The 17,235-nt window shown below is 39.3% G+C and overlaps 1 protein-coding gene across 1 annotated transcript in view; it reads right to left on the bottom strand.

Annotated features, from left to right (window-relative positions):
- Positions 1–1,262, bottom strand: part of SPOPL (speckle type BTB/POZ protein like) — a 33,152-nt gene extending 31,890 nt beyond the window's left edge. Inside the window, exon 1 of the mRNA XM_074596207.1 lies at positions 975–1,262. The gene's annotated coding sequence lies outside the window, so the exon portion shown is untranslated. The remainder of the gene's footprint in view (positions 1–974) is intronic.
- Positions 1,263–17,235: the final 15,973 nt, after the last annotated feature.

The following is a 17,235-nucleotide window of genomic DNA, read 5'->3' as shown; positions in this document are numbered from 1 at the left end:
ATGCATTCTGCAGAACTGATAAGAATAAGGAGTGACCCAGCTTGACTCTCACAGATTGTTCTTCCTGGCAGGAGGTTTGAAACAATTCCTTTTGTTCAAATACTATTTTTATAACTCTTAACACCATTTTAGAAAACCAGAATATCTTCACAAATCAAAGCTGCATTTTTTTAAATAAACTGTTGCTTTTAGTATATTGCAGTTAAAAAAAAATATTGCAAACTCATCAGTAGCGCTCATGTTGCTTTGTTTTCTGGTGTTTTTTTTCCCCCCCCGGTTCTTTATGCGTCTTCTCAACTAGACCGCTCTCAAAGCATCCTAATATGATACAAATTTCACCGGACTCCAGCGAATTTCAGTCGATGACATCATCAGGTGAAAACCCGTGTTAGTCAACTCCACTTCCTGACCACGTATAAAATGGTGCACGCAGCACGGATGAATCAAGCCTCAGCCTTTAAACATTATTCACTTGCTGCTCCAGCGTCCCCGAAAGTTTGCCACAGCCCAAAGACGGGAGCCAAAACCCCCTTTATATTTTTCTTTCCCCTTACAAGATGAGAACTTCCCAGAACAAACTGTCACAGGGCGGTTTAGGATCACCCGAGCGAACAAGCCGCCGGGGACTGCCGTGCAGGAATGCCTTCAGCTGCGAGCGCTCATGCCAGGGCCTGCACCGGCCCATTGCAAAGCGCGTCCTGCCCAAGGTATGGATTATATAGGTCCAAACAACGCCAGCCACAAGCCTCTGCCGGGCCGGCCCCCAGGACGAAGAGGCTTCGCCGGGACACAGGCTGAGCAGGCGCGGGAGCGGCCCTCACGGCAGCACCGGGGCCCAGCGCTCCCGGGCAGGGCCCGCGGGGCGACGGGCCGGGGAGAGGACAACAAAGGCCTCCCTCCCCCCCACCCCCGCCCCCACCGCCACCACCACCCCGCCGCCGCCCCCCCTCACCCCGGCGCGGGGCGGTACGTACCGGAGCACGGCGCTGGCTGGGCGGCACGGCGGGTCTCATACTGCCGGGGTGGGGAGGGAGGGGGGGAAAGGTGTGGCGGTCACCGGTGCCCGGCGGCAGGCGGAAGCGGAGAGGCCGGGGGGTGGCGGAGCCGCATCGCTGCTGCCAGCGCCGAGACCCGCTGCCGCCGCCCTCACCCGCGCTCGGCCCCTCACAGTTCCCGTACGGCCCTACTGCTGCCGCCGCTCCTGCCGCCGCACTTCCGGGCAGGGAGGGGTCACGCCGCCTCGCGCCCCGCCGCTTCCATCCGGGCCCTGGTGGGAGGCCCCGCCCCCTCCCCCGCGCCGGCCGGGGCGGGGCGCGAGGCCGGCCGTTGGGCGGAGGCGGGGCGCGAGAGGGGCGGTTGGGCGTGGGGCGAGGCCGGCCATTGGGTGGAGGCGGGGCGCGAGGCCGGCCGTTGGGCGGGCCGCCTGAGGGCATGAGGCGACGGCCGGGGCGGCGGGGCGTTTGCCAGTACCTCCCCGCTCTGTTTGGGGACCGGGAGCAGGGCGGGTGGCGGCGGGCTCCGCAGGAGGCGGTGGAGCGCCTCCGGGAAGGCTCTGGGTGAGGAAGAGGCCGGGTGGGGCCGGGGCGGGGGAGCCGCAGGGGTTTTCTGTGGGGTCGGGAGTGCTCCCCTGAAGCAAGTGCCCGGTCATCACCCCCAGTGTACCGACTGGCTCAGCTGCGGGGCCGACTTCGGGCTTCTGAGGACTCCGTTTTGTTTTGTTTCGTTTTGTTTTCAGGTGAAGTTAACCTGAAACGGACATTCGTGAGCTCCATCTGCCACCAGGTATTAGGAGCTGAGGAGAACCATCGCTGTAACTGTTGGGTTCTCAGCACCTTGCCCGTTGCAGAGATCCGCTCCTCGCTGGCACAGGTGTGGGCTTGCAGTCCTTCACTGAACATCTCCCTGAGCAGGAGCTTCTGTTCCCTCCCACATACGTTCACCAGCCAACAGTTCTGAGAGTTGTCAGTCAGATCTATTTCCTTTAGCCCAGGTGGAATGAATTTCTCTAACTCATTGACATATCTTCCTAGTTGCTTCTAAAAATAAACTAACTTATAATTAATTTTAAATTCCTTAGTCAGTACTGCAAACTTCTTTGTGGAGGGTTAGAAATAAAGCTTAAGCAAATTGTTTTGTTTTGTTTTGTTTTGTTTTTCTAAGGGCAGGGCTTTAAGGAAAATATCGTCTATGGAGGCAATTAAGACTCTGTGACACCTTAATTGCCTTCCTTGAGAATAAGCGCTGAAAATACATATACACAGCATTGGGCTGTGTAAGGATAACCAAGCTAGCAAGGTCTCACAATCAATACAACTGCATTAGCGAGGCACAGTGCCCTGGATAATTCATCCTGCAGAGAAAAACTGCACTGACAGGGCCATGCTGCTTTTGGTACTACTAGTTCACTCAGAACCGTTTCGGGAACCTGTCCAACATCGCACTGTATTTTCAGATGGCTCAGCTTTTTCTTTTTTTTTTTTTTTTTTTGTAGTCTTTTTCATACCAGTCCTTGCAGGAAATAGCTTTACAGCCACAGCCAAGACTTACTCCATTTAGCTAAACAGGGTGCTTGGAGGAGGACCAGGCAGTTACCTTTTATGTGGCCCATTACTTAGAAGAAAACACAGTTGTTTTTGTTGGTTGTTTGAGACTCAAGTAAAACACATTATCAGGATTCTTGGTATTGTTAGCTGAATAGTTCAGTGCTTGGAGACACTGTTGCAAATGAGAATACACACTTTTTCACAAGACAGTGTTCAGCCTCTGCCACTGGAAATCGGAGGTGCATTCTTAGTTCTAACTGAAGAGTCTACAAGGGGAATCTTATGATTTAAATACAGTAATTTAGCACATAAGAAAAGCAGTGAGCCAAGTTAATCTTTGTATATAGTAACTAACTGCCATTTCCCTTAAATCCCGCTCTAGAGAAAGTCTGCAAAGGTGGATCTTTAGCAGAAGTTGTGAAAAACACGTGCATTTGTCAGCAGACAAAAGGTGAGATTACAGTTTATGCATCCCTTGGGCTGAAAAGTTCTTTTGCTCACCCTCAGATATATAATATTCTTGTATGTGTGGGCAAATGCCACAGAAGGGCATTGCCAAGCAAAGCAACTAGATCTGGACTCTCCAGTTGGTTTTAACAGAAGTTTAATTTGTTTTCCTGTATTGTTCATCCACAGCCGATTCCTATTCCTTGCTATTCCCCGTTAGATTCCCCCTTCCATACCCTGACTTTGTTTCTTCTCTCAGCACTAAATTAAAGTGCACCATATTGTACCAGCCGCTTGTATCACATTAAGGTGAGATACTGTCACACGATGCACCAGTATCGTTTGCATTATGGCAGCACTTAGTGGGTCAATTGAGATAAGTGGCCCTTTAAGCCAGACATTTTACAAAACATATGACATAAACAGACAGTTCATAATCTAATTAGTCGGGACAGAAAATGGTCGAGAAAACTGGACAGGGTCAAATGATTAAGCACACTTACAGAACAAAGATTCTGGCAGAGACCAGAGGGAGGACCAAACTTTGCTGCGTCGAGTGAATGCCCTAGATCATACTTTCTCAAACCAGGCAGGAGGCCCCACAGGAATATGCGCTTACAATATACACTACTTTCTGGCAGAAACTTGGGGGTATTTATACTTTTCAAAGCTTTTCAGGGCAAGATGCTATGTTACTTTATTGTCTTAAAAGCGATTAAAGCTAAAAGAAGAAAATCACTGTTGTAGATGTTCTCTCCTCCCAGCTTCCACTGGGACAGAGCAATGTTTCCACTGCACTGTGGTGGTGCCATCCTTCACTTGAAAATCGTCATGAATAGGATAGGATAGGATAGGAGTAATTTCAGTTGGAAGGGACCTACAACGATCATCTAGTCCAACTGATGATATTCCTCTACTACAGTCAATCTGGATCTCTTTTTGAGGGCTGACTTTTTCAAACACATTACCTAACAATTCTTACATGTTTCTTTATAGAACATTTTCACTTAGGAATGTTCCTAGAAAGAATATATACATATAGTTATAAAATGATTAGTTATAAATACAGTTTATAAAGTTATGCAGTTATAAAAGGATAAGTATTTGAAGATTTTAAGTGCTCTAGTCTGAGCAGGCAACAGAGCCTCCTCTTTCCAGGGTAATCAAGTTTCAGGCTGTTGGGACTTTCACCTTAGATAAACCCTTCAAAATACAAATTCTGTCTGCTGTATATTAAACATCAGATTTCCTGTGCTTCTATTTGAAAGAGAGAATATATTCTAGGTTATTGACCAGATTTCTTCACCCTTGTTTTGTAGTATGAGGTGAACTGTCTGAATTCAGCTGCTGTACATGATGATGTTAACTCTCAGAGTATGTAAAATAGATTGTTTTCAGTATTAGGCATATGAGCAGTCCCATAGATTTAAGGGAAGTAGTTGCATATGTAAACATGCATTTAAATGATTTGCAAGATGAAGGTACAATTGGAAGTCGTTCTCTACCCAATAGGTAGGTACATTTCAATGCTGAAATTATACATCCTCGTCACAGATTCATTATAAACCTATTTGAGATCTTTTTGGTGAAAGGAAGCATTATACACACATACACATGCACGTACGCACATTGCTGCAATATGTTTTCAAGATTCACAACAGGATTATATTACTAAAATAAGCATTTTGAAAGAAATTCATGAAAAGAATATTAATTTAACCTCATTTTTAATCAAGTTAATTATTTTTATTAACTTATGCTTGAAAAATCAATGGCAAGCAACCCAAGATAGTGTTACTGTCACATGTTTTCTGTTTTCCTTTTCTGTCTGTTGTCCAAACGAGAGCACTTTCTGGAGGAATCATGATAAATTGGTAATAGCTTATTCAAAAGAGCAAGCAGACAACATTGCAAATGTACTGCTAAGATGTATGGGTGATTTTGCATTAAGTAAATGCAAAGCCTGATCTAGCTGATATGAGTCACAATTTTATGGATGGTTTTAAAAGTGTATAAAATTTCAGCAGGGGAGTTTTTAGTCTTTTTATAATAGAGTATTTCCCAATTTTGAATTGCTTTTTGGAATTTGAAATTCCAGGGTATTAAGGCATTACCCAATTTAGATTGACTTTTCCACCTTAGCCTCTTTTTATATTTTCCTTCTCAATTTTCTTCATCAAAAGGAAAATAATAAAACCTGTTAAGCTGCAACAAACAACTCAAGTTAGTGATGCAGCTCTAAAATTATTCACTAATGTTTCAACAGAATGGGTCTTCAATTGAAAAGGTCAATGTTTTGAAACCAACTGTAAAATATGTGCTAGTTTTGGTAGAAAGGTTTTAGCAAAAATGCAATTTTTTCTAAGGGAGGAGGGTGAGATTGTATGAACAAACAGTGTTCCAGTGTCTACAGCAAAGAGTCTACCAGTGTTGGGTGAGTCAGATTCAAGTCTCTGTTTTTCCTGATTCAGTGAGAGTTTTGATCTCCTGTCTTTCACATCACAGGTAAAACCTTAACCACCAAGCTACTGGCTGATATGCAATTAGAATCTTCGCTATTCTTCCCTATTTATACTTTGTGTAAACATTAATTTTAGCAGAGACTTGAACTTGGGACTTCCAATCTTTGCCTGAGCTCAGCAGCTGTTCCGTGTGAGCTTCCCTTTCTTCTTTCATTAAAAACAAATAAATAAACACTTAAAAGATTTTAATGTGAAATGTGAAAATATTTGAGTTTTCTAACTTTCACAAGACGGGCAAATGTTTCCTGCACGGTTTTAGTCAGCTTTGCAATACATTTTAGTTCAAGAGAAGCTTATATGTTAATAGCATTAAAAAAGAAATATTAAATAGAATTTGCTTTGTATTGTCATGTTCCTTTCCCTCAGTTTTTCTTTCTGTGTTTGCTCTACCCACTGTTACGTCTCCAAATAGATAGTAAGGACTTCAAAGCAGGTATCATGTCTTTCTATGGATATTTCTTTAATGCATAATGGCAAAAAACTCACTGGAGACTGTTTGCAGCACTATGTGACATTAATTTTTCTGCAGAATGTCAGGCTGCAAATTGCTGACCGTCTATGATTACTTCCTCCTCAGTGTTCTCTAACATGTTCTTGCCAGTTTCTTGTACAAAAAAATGCCTTTTGGTCATCCACCCCTACAAATCTTCCACTTCTTTCCTTATTTTTCCTTCATGCATGTATAAGTTGTGGAATTCATTCCTATTTGCTAGAACTCTACAACGATGACCGTATAACTGCGTGCTGCGTCCCAGGTTCTTTCTACTTTAGTCTCTCTTCACTGCCATTGCAGTGTCATTGAGGATCACAAATCAGATGGCAAACCAGTGGTATTATTTGATATGCTCAATAAGACACATACCTGACAGCTACTACTGCTTCAGCTTCATGTTCCCTGCTGCAATCATGACATGTTTACAGGTCTTTCAAATTAAACAACCCTTTCCCCCCCATGCATATGTGTACAATGAGATTTTTTTTCATAATGAGAAGTGATAGGCAGTCTGAATAGAGGAATCAGTACTGCTGGCTGTGTATACAATTAAGAACAAGAACTACAACAGCCATTGTGCTTTGTTCATATCTCTTTAGAAATATAATTTCCCAGGCTGTAACTTGGAAACTAAATACATTCCTGGATGTCGTAAAATTTTTATAATAGTGTCTATTGGGAAAGATGAGTTTTTTTGAGGGTGAATTTAATAGATTTTTTTTCAGATCTTGCTAAAGGATGAGAAAGCCTCTTTTAAGTTCTTTGCAAATCAGCATTCCTCTCCTCTCCCAAATAAAAGTAAAATCAAACCCTATATTTTTAAACGTAATGCTTAATCTTTCCTTCTCTTCTCCCTTCTGCTCTCCAGAAAGCAATGAAACACAAAGGGGCATACCTTTCTACAGACTTTTTGTTGCAGAGAGTGTGGAAACTTCTTTTTATACCAGAAAGCAACAATAAAGAGCAAATTTTTCTTTGTGGCTTATACTCATAAATTTGATAATGAAGCCAAATGCATAGTCTTTTCCTCATTTCAATACCAAGTAACTTTTAAAATGCCTTTAAAAGTCACTTTTATAGAGGGAAGAACAAGCATGAAGTTCTGAATTTTATGTGGGCCCCAAACATCATAATTTATAAATTCAGATAAAACCAGCATCTGAACATAATTCAGTTGGCTCAGAGAGAATACAAATAGATTCACAGAAGAATCAAAAGATTCTTCACTGACTGAAGATCAAGTTGCTAAGGCACATTTAGAAGGGAAAACCCACACCTCAATTCAGAATGTAATAATGACAACTTTTTTTGAACTTTATTACTCTTTTTGTTTTTGAGATTTCTGTGGTGTTGCCTCTTGAAATGGGCTCCTGCTTCGTAGTAGATAAACAAAATCCTTAATTATACTACTCACAGGAGTAATTTTCAACACCAGTATTCCCTAAATTCTCTTGAGTTTCATGACAGGACTTGGCTCAGTTTTCTCTACCCATAATAAAAGCCAAATATTCCTTTTAACTTAGCATTTTATAGGACTGAGCTCTTCTGTCGTACTTTGCAAACCTAACATTTTTAGCATGGAGCACTAAATATATAACTTTTAATAATGACTAAAATAAACCAGCACTGTCTGTGGTGTTTTTTCTAATTTTTCGTCATCCCCCCCAAATCATAATTAGCTATAATTGATCTGGTCTTTATAATGTTTGTGTAGTTAAAATGTAAGAGTGCAGCTTTCCTCCAAATAAGGTAACTTAAAAGTGTGCTGGACCATGTATACTAGATAATAAACAATACTTACATATATATGTATGTAATAATACATGTGTATAATAGTAGTCAAAATAATGTAATCTGTGCAATAAGTATGAGTTTCTATTGGAAAATCTTCTAAGCAGAATGCTTCCTGATTTTGATGAGAAGATAGGGGCTCACTGAATTTCATCTCTAAGAAATATTGGAGATTTGAATAAGTAGTGATTCACTGTTCATTATGAATAAAAGTAAGGACATATAACATAATCTGAATACCAGAAAAAAAGAAAAAATATCAAACACCTTTCAGAATTGTTGGGAGGATACCAATACAAATGCTAAATACCAAGCTGAGAACACAGAACAGCGCCATGATGATTTCTAATGGAGTTATGCTTGATATTTGAAATTTTGATGTAGACAACTTTTTCATTTTGAGAAAATACAGGGTTTTCTTACCTATTTTTATTTATTTTGGCATCTATTTAGATTTAACACCTTTTTACATATCAGTGTGTGTTTTAAATACTGTAGTTCTCATTAGCACAGATTTTGCACTGTTGATATTTTCATCTGGTTCATTTCTTCTTGCTGGCAAGCATTTTATGTCTCAAGACATATTATGATTCATAAGCTGAAAGCTTCGTTTTGCTCTGGGATTCAAGAGACCAGCATGGAAGTATCCTATTCCTAGAGCAAAAGCTCAGATGAATAATGTAGTATGACTAGAGTGTATCACTCAGTGATGGAGATATTCTGCCTGTGTAGATACCTTAAAACTGCAGGTCAGGAAAAGGTAGATTAAAGGAGATGATGGTCTTCTGAGTCAGGTTTTCTCTGGCATAAGAAATGATAAAACAGTGTTAGAATCATTTTGCTATACTATAATTGGATGCAAACTTCATTTGAGATTTTAGCTTCCAACTGCTTTACCAAATTCACATAACACAAATGCTAATTGGTGAAGAAAATTATACAGTAAACTCTCATGCACATTACGCTTAGACAAGGTCAAAATCCCACTTTTATCAAAAGGTGAAAGTAGCTTCTTTTTTAAAAAAAAAAGTCTATTGACACCATTGATTTGGAAAGATGAGAGTTTTTCTGTAATTATACATCATTATACAGCATATTTGCATGCAGTTTTCATTCTGTATCTATTCATTAAAGAAGAATTTTCCATAGTTTTCCTATACATATATTAAAAGCCCAATTTTCTTGCAACTCAGAGTTGAGTTGCTTAATTTCTTTTGACTCTTCCTTCTTTTATATTTTGACTACTTTACTTGAATACTTGAAGTTTAGAATCTGATCTTTTTATGTGGCTGTTTTCTGCCTGAATATCTTTGTTGATTTCAAGAGAATTATCCATAGTGGTATAGAAGTCAGTTCAGTAATGGTCATATCCAAAAAGCAGGAATTCACTGTGGAACAATTGCAACATATTGTATTTAAATTCAGAAAATGTAAAGAATATTTCCCTAGTGAATCCTGCTGATAAAGCTACCAGACCGGAGAGATATCTTGCACTTCAGTTGTTGCATAATTAAGAACCGGAATGTTATACATCCTTTGAATTTTAGTATTTCAAGGTGTTTTTACAAGTATATAAGGCAGTTAATTGAAAAGAAAAATGTTAAATACGTTCATCCCGGATAACTACCTTGAATTGCCTTTGAGTGCCAACAAAAACTTGAAGATGAAATGTGTTATCTCAAAGTCATTGGCAATCATGGCTGAAGCTCTAAAAAATGTCTTCTAAGAACACTAGTCAAAGATGAGATTTGTCATCTAAAACATCTGTTTGGTCCTGCAAGTTTTAAGATAACAGAAGACAACAGCAGCATCTCCTCAAAATGAAGAGATTCAAAGGAAGCCGTGATCTCATAAACACAGAATAGCTTGAGGCTGTCCAAGGTTCTCTGAATCATATCTCCCTAATGATAATTTTAAGGTCACTGCTGAATACGGTCAGTTTATTTTGAGAGGCAAGAAACAATACCTGTCAAGAAAGAAACAGAGATCAATTGGCAGAATACATAACTCTAGTTCAGTTAATCAAAGTGCCTTTGAAATACTTTTGATTTGTAGCTTTGGTATTCTGTTTTTCTAGAAATCTGTTCTAATTTTTCATCCAGTACTCCTTGAAGGAGTCTATGAATACCACGACGTCTGGATAGAAAATGATTTAGGTTTAGTACTTTGATCAGTCTTTGTTAACAAAGCTTCATCAACCATTAATGAGATTAATTTTTTCTACATCATGTCATCAGTGTGGCTTCTCTGAGGCATCTTTTGAGCACTTGCATGCAAGTGGTTAGTTTGCATTAACAGGGGCGGTGGGGGAAGCAAAACAAAAAGCTCAAAACCTACTGGAGGAAAACCTCCCATCTACAATTTAAAAGAGAACAGGTCTGTCACCTACGGTCAAAACAGTTTATGGTGGCATGTTTTGATTAATATAGAGAAACCTATAAAAGCAGGTGCTTTCCAAAGTGTTATTTCTGGTCCTGAGAAAAGAAATTGTGTATCCCAAAATAAGACACCAATAGGATTAACCTGCAGAATGCAGGCTCCAGAATTTCATTAGATAATTCTCATGTCAAGCCTAGAAATACTTCACCAAAATCATGTATTGCTAATAAGTACGTCAGTTTGTATTTCAAAGATTTTATGCAAAGAAAAGAACTTTCACATACGTTAATACCTTGGAGTTACAGGCTAACTCAAAACCTAGAAGAGTGGGGGAAGTTTTGTGTTGGTATGACATCTTTGTCAGAACAGCTGCATGGAAAGTGAGGGAAAATAAATCTTTGTCTATAGAGAAAGCAGAAAGCCTAAATAAAACCTAAAGCTAATGACAAGACTTTTTCACCAGGTGTACTATACATGTGCACACATGCAAATAAAGATCATTTTTAGGCAGTGAAGGCAAACCATTGATATAGGAGAAAGTTCAATATCAGGAGAAATTTTAACTGGGGCCAGAATGAATACTGTAATGGTTTTCAATATGTTTTAAATAAAGGTTTGCCCACGCTGTTTTAAGAAATGTGTACATATCCATCTGCAAAAAGCCAGCTCTCTGGGAAGCAGTGCTATTGTAACAAATCTACTCCTGCTTTTAATGGAAATATGTAAGCTCTCACCTTCTAATGTGGAACAGAAGGATCCACACCCTCTGAATACTTCCAACTACTAGATTTCTAGACATGTGGTCCTGTCTAAACTCACTGCATGACATCCCCTTGTGAGCTCAGAACTGCCTTCCTTCAGTCCAAGGAAGAACCGAGCCCTGAAGTTAACCAAGAACTAACTGTGCTTTTACTCCACCAATACTATCTGTTTCAAGTAAATTGACTTTCAAAATGTCTGACATGAAAGCTTATTCTGCACAAACTTTAATTAATCATCCAAGATATGATGAAGACAATTTCCAAGACTTGTTTTCATTAGTGAATCCCCACTATTAACAGCATGATCCCTTTTCCAGTGAAGGGAAACAATTCCCTTGTACTTGCCAACTGTTTATCTCAGTTCATATTACCTTTCCCTTACTTCTAGTTTCTTGACTACTCATGTGCACAGAAGTGGATAGGTCTTATCTCATAACCCTGTCTCAAACGCTTTTACCCAAGCTTGGGAATTTGGCTCTTTTCTACCTAAATGAACAATCACAAGAGGAACTTAAAAAACAATTAGTTCATGAGGGTTCCATATCAGTGACAAATATATTTACTTACGAAAAATGTGGATGGTGACATTGTATTTCTGTTGGCTTATTTAAAAAGATAAGTCTGTCAATATTTTTCTTTGAAATAAATAGAAAACAGTGTTTTACATTGTTAGACTCTTTATCAGAGTATTTCAGTTACTGAATGGTCAATGTTACTTGTTCTCTCTGTGCACTGTGCACTGAATAGTAGAGTACAGATATGCAACAGGACTTTCAGAAAAAGTATACAAGAAGAGTGGAGGTTTGTGCAAACACATTTGTACAGATAAGGGATGCCTCTGAGGGCTTGAACTCAGGACTTCGGTGTATAGAACTGCTAGAAGCGTTCCTGGTAGCAGTTAGGGACAATGCGGAAAGAGAAAAATCTGTGCTCCCGCTAGTACAACATTTTAGTTCATAGTAAAGTTGCAGTTATATAGTATGGCATGCTGGTAATAAAGCCTTAATTAACTCTTTTTAGACCCAGGCAATCTTAGAAGTGGAGGGCCTGTTTCTACGCTATTGCTGACCGTTGTGTTTTACCCAAAAGAAAGCAAATTAAGAACGGTGTTAGTACTAGCCATGAGGATAAGACTTAAGCTGAGCAGCAATAACAACTTAAAACCTGCAGCATTTGAAGCTTTTCCAATTCATATGCTATAAGTAGTCTTTCATGCAAGTAATAAATTGCATGGCACTTAGATGAGAAGTACAAGTTGCAAGAGATGAGTGTAGATGAGACAGCAAAAATCTATATCCACGACTCAGACACTTGCCACAGTTCTAAGATTTCTGTAAGTAGTAGATAAAGAACAATTTGATTCTAAAGCTTGAGCTGTTACTATCCAGCACACCCTAGATGGTATGTGATGTCATTGAGCAGATTCATGACACCCACAACATGGCACACAATTAACAAGATAAAAAAAGCAACACCCACAGATCTGGTCACCTGGATATCCAGACCAGAAAGAACAAGAACTAATCATACCATAAACTGACCTGACCATGAAAATGATGATGAAAAAATTAAAACTCAATTGGGGGTTACTTGGTTTCTTTTTTTGTTTCTTTTTTTGTTTCTTTTTTTTTCCTTTTTTCTTTTTTCTTTCTGTACTTTCCCATTGAGAAGCAAGGGCATAAAAAGATTGACGCTGTTACTAGGAATAACTCCTGAAATACTGGAATGGGTAACAAGTGTCTGATGAGAACTGTGACCTGAGACAGAATGAGGCTGGAGAGTGAAAAGGATCAAAACATTAATAGCCATTAGTGCAGAACAAATACAAAAGTTCAAGGTAAAGGAACTGGGAAGCAGAATAGGCAAACACTGTCTGAGAAAGCAGACATTGCGGTTCAATGTAGAGAAAACAGACAAAAGGCAGGAAGTAAAATGCTTAGCCTAAAATATTACAGAGAATGGTGTGGGCAAAGAAAGTATCCCAGTGTTTGTTCCCTAAAGGAAATGAAAGTGGAAGTTTGTGTGAGCACGTGTAGAGACTACCAAGAAACAACACAAGTTCTGTAACAAGATTGTCTCTAAGGTTCTCTATTTTCACACTTATTTTCCAGAAAAAGGTGACTGAATTTTTGCCGCCCTGCTGTAAGACCAGTAACAACTTGGGTTCTGGCTGACTGGCAGAGCTGCAATCTCATTCTAGCAACGCTGATAAGCAACTGACCATGAGAAGAGAACTTCAGCATTGTGAGACCAGTGGACTGGCTATCAAAAAAATTCCTCACAAGATGATATATTGTTGCCTGAATTTTTAACAACTGGCACAGAAATACCCTACCTTCCAAGTAAACTGCCTCCCAAAAGAGCTGGGTAAATCTCAGATGAGCCATCAGCTTGACCCACCATAGAAATGTTTCACTTTTTTTCTAAAATGAAGTTACATTTCATCTTTTTTTTTGACTTTTTTATTTTAAAGTGGCTTCTAAAATGTTTGTAACGAAAAGCCAAAATTAAACAATTGTGTAACATAGACGCAGAATGTTTCTACTATTTCAAAACATGTTGACTTCTCTCCTTACCTGTTGTTTTTTAGACATACTTAGACAAAATTTGACTTGAGATCACAAATAACTTTGGTTCTGTTCAGTATTTTGGCAAAGAAGTAAGTATTTGGCCACGGGAATCAAGGAACATGTGCCACAATAATGAAAAAATGTGCCTTGATAGTGAATAGCAGGCAGAATTCCCTGCTCTGGAGTAAGGAACTGATTCCACTTTCCACATGAGAGACAGGACAAAGCCTGAGTTTATAAAGCTGTCTAGAAGAACCAGAGAGTTTGCAAGTCCTGTGTTTTGGAATGTTTATGAAAACAAAGCTCTCTGTGAATTACTGTGTTACTTTCACACCTCGCTGTTTTACAAACCCCAGACTCTGTTCTAACAAAATCTCACAAGTGACACAATTATAAAAGTAGACTGACAAACATTAAAGCTGACAGGATATAAAATGTTCTCAGTTCAGTAGCTTGGATATAAACTAAAAGCTAAGAAGACAGAACATGTTTCTGCACTTGAAAAACTTCCCTCAGAATCTTCTTTCGGGGACAGCTTGAAAAGACAAATTGTACTGGAGTTTTTCAATCTGTCACAGTAGAGGACAGCTTCTGAGCTGTAGAGAGATACCTTCAAATGAATCATATATCATTTTATCTGAGAATTTATAAACCTTTCTAGTTCAGTTGTTTTTTTTCTCTCTCTTCAAATATCAGAAATACACCATCCGACTCTAATCCAGTACATACTACCAAAACAACTATATTAATCCAAACCCACTGTTGAAGTATCTCATTAGTTGAACTTTATATATTCTTTTATGCTAGTTCTCTCTTCAAAATTAAAGTGTCAATGTAGAGCAAAGTGAGGAAGCATCCATGCTTTAATGGCAACTCCAGGCTGAAGATGGTAGCCCATACTGTATGAAGCTGGAGCCCAGGCTCAGTGGAAACTATTACAAAAAAAATAAAGTACAGTTGAGAGATTATTCTCTCTCATGAGAAGAGAGAATATGTCTAAGATCCTACATAGCAGATTAGTTTTAAGGCTAATGAAAAGCTCTACCAACCTCTGACTTAAAATATGTGGATTTAATCTAGGACTTTTTCCTGTTTATGAGAAATCTGCATCAGTGCACAAGAACTGATAGAATCTCATCATGCTCTGACATGATACACATAAAATTGAAAAATAATACAGTGTTTTCTGATCAAATGATTCAGTATAAAATAACTTCCTTGGTGGCTGCCTATTCAGTACTCATCTATGATCATCTGTAGGGTTGTACTTTCATATGAACTCTGTTCTAACATGCTGTCGTGGGTGGTAGCCTTTATGGTTCGGTAAATTTCTTAAAAACAACCATTTTACAACTCATTTTCTTCTTGTTGTGATTCCTTTTGTCAAGAACTATGCTAACTGCAGGTTTTGTTTTCTTTTCCTTGAGGAAGGTTCATATATATAAGTTTTCAGTTAAGCATTTTGATTAACTTAATCACTTCTGTGAAGTAAGTGAATAATGATATTCATGTTTTATAAATGGCGAAGCTGAAGAACAGAGAAGGAAAGTGACTTTCATGGTGAGTGGTGCTGTCAGTGGCAAGGCTGGGAATAGAAACCAGAGATCTTTACTGCCAGTTCCACTCTAATCGATGGAGACCACTGTTCCACGGGTGACACCCTCACATCCCCACACAGAGCTACATAATAACAACTTCAGCAGAGCAAAATCAACCATTAACGAAACATGAAATGACAAGCTAAGGACACTTACGTAACTTCCAGTTCCTGTCTATAGGCGCCTGTTCTAGTCTGTATCCTTCCTACCACCCTGTTTTTTCCCCTACTCCAGTCAATGTTGAGCATCATCTTTTTCCACAGATACTGAGTACTATATCATTGCCTGATTCCAGTTCAGCTGCATGAGCCTATCCTATCCCAGAGCACCACAGCCCATTCAGACTAGCTGTAATAAGAAAGTCCAAATAGATTTGTTTAAAAGCATTGCCTGATGCAGGGTCTCATCATAACCCTTCCTTACTATTCCTTATTTTTCAGTAACTTTTATTCTTAAGGTCACTATCCTTGTGGTTTTGCACAGATAGGCAATGCATTAAATCACCTTTAGTTGTTCGATGCGATTTTATTGAAAAATAGTAGGAGATGATACTTTTTTCAGTGTATTGGAGAAAATAAAAAAATGCAGATCTTAATTCTGTTTCTTTTGAATTTTCAAAAATTAGAAGAGGGTTCAAGAAATGGACACACATAGAATTCAGCAAATTATCAAAACTATTCAAAGAAATTGTTATTAACGTGAGAGAGGAGAAAGCCTGTAATGCCTTAAGGGAAAGGAAACGTGTAGTAGAGTTGTTGTGATGGTATGTAACACAACACCCTTCCTTTGGGATGATGATTTGATGGTGTAGTAAATTAGGATTTTGAACTGATAAAGCCAGATCAGAAAGTCTTGTGTTCCAGCTGCAAACCACCATCTTGCATAAACTGCATTTGCTAGTTAAAGTGCTGTGTATCTTCATGTTGTAGTAGAAAACATTATCATTGGTCTGGATGATTCAACAGAAGTGCAGTTTGCATCCATGGCTGATGTGGATTAGATTTATATGGCAAAGTGATTTGATACTCTACAGATCTGGTGTTAGTGTTTGTGGAGTCATGGCTTGCGTCAGAACAAACAGTTATGGACAACCTGGAAAGAATCCCAATGCCGTCATCTCTTTTACCATGCTAAAAGTTTCATCCAGACACGATTCTGCTTCCATTGCCTTTCTGGCTTATTTCTTTGACCCGTCCCTGGATGGTTTTTTTATTATGGTTATCTCTTAGGCCATCTAAGTGGCTGGCACTCTGCCTGTTCCCAGTTGTTGGTCTGTTCTTGCTGCTCTGTTCTGTCATGTTCTCAATGGACGTACTATGCTTGTTTGTTCTTCCTCCTGTATAAGACCATTCCCTCTCAAAAGCCTGTATGCAAATAGGATCCTTATTAAAGGTGACAGGAAGATTAAAATTCTGTATGTTGATGATAGGCAATTAAGAAATCAATAAATTGCTATGAGCATTCTCCGATTGTATTTAAAGGTTTAGTTAGAAGAGCTGATTCCTGAGTTCTTACCCCATCTGCTCTTGGACAGACCTAGGTGTTTCTTTTAAAAATATACTCTTGCAAACTTTATACCAGACGGAAAGCAGAGCTTGCTGACCCCTTACCAGCATGTCAGGTTGAGGAACCCCATGTAGCAGCTTCTGCTACTGTTTGGGAGCGGGAGGTGAGCTGGGTTTTGCAGAAAAGCTGCATGAAATGAGCTAAGACATTAAGTAGCTGAAGAGTAATATTTTTATGCCTGAATTATAAACCTCCTGTAATCGAAACTGTAAGGGTAATTCAAACAGGCTATTAATTGTAGCAATGCCAATATATTAAGGTGAATAAGATTTTCTAAAGGTATATACTAAGCAATTTCAGTTCCTTTTACTTGCTTCATTGGAACTGAATTCTTCGTAAGTACATTTTCAATAAACGTGTGTACTGATTTAAGAGCTCCTGTGTTGGAGTGAATCACCTCTGCCAAGGCTCAGAAAGCACTACGTTCCTAATACCGCCAGGGTTATACTGCTGTTACATGCTCCACTATGCCTTTGGCTTTCTATAATCTTCATCTGACCTGTGGTAAATCCATGCTGACTGTTCTCTCCCTCAAGGAAATGAAGTGAGATTAAGGCTTCCAAGG

The sequence above is a fragment of the Larus michahellis genome, chromosome 7 (genome assembly GCF_964199755.1).
Source record: "Larus michahellis chromosome 7, bLarMic1.1, whole genome shotgun sequence".
In the NCBI taxonomy this organism is placed as follows: domain Eukaryota; kingdom Metazoa; phylum Chordata; class Aves; order Charadriiformes; family Laridae; genus Larus; species Larus michahellis.
This window is presented reverse-complemented; position numbering and strand designations above follow the sequence as displayed.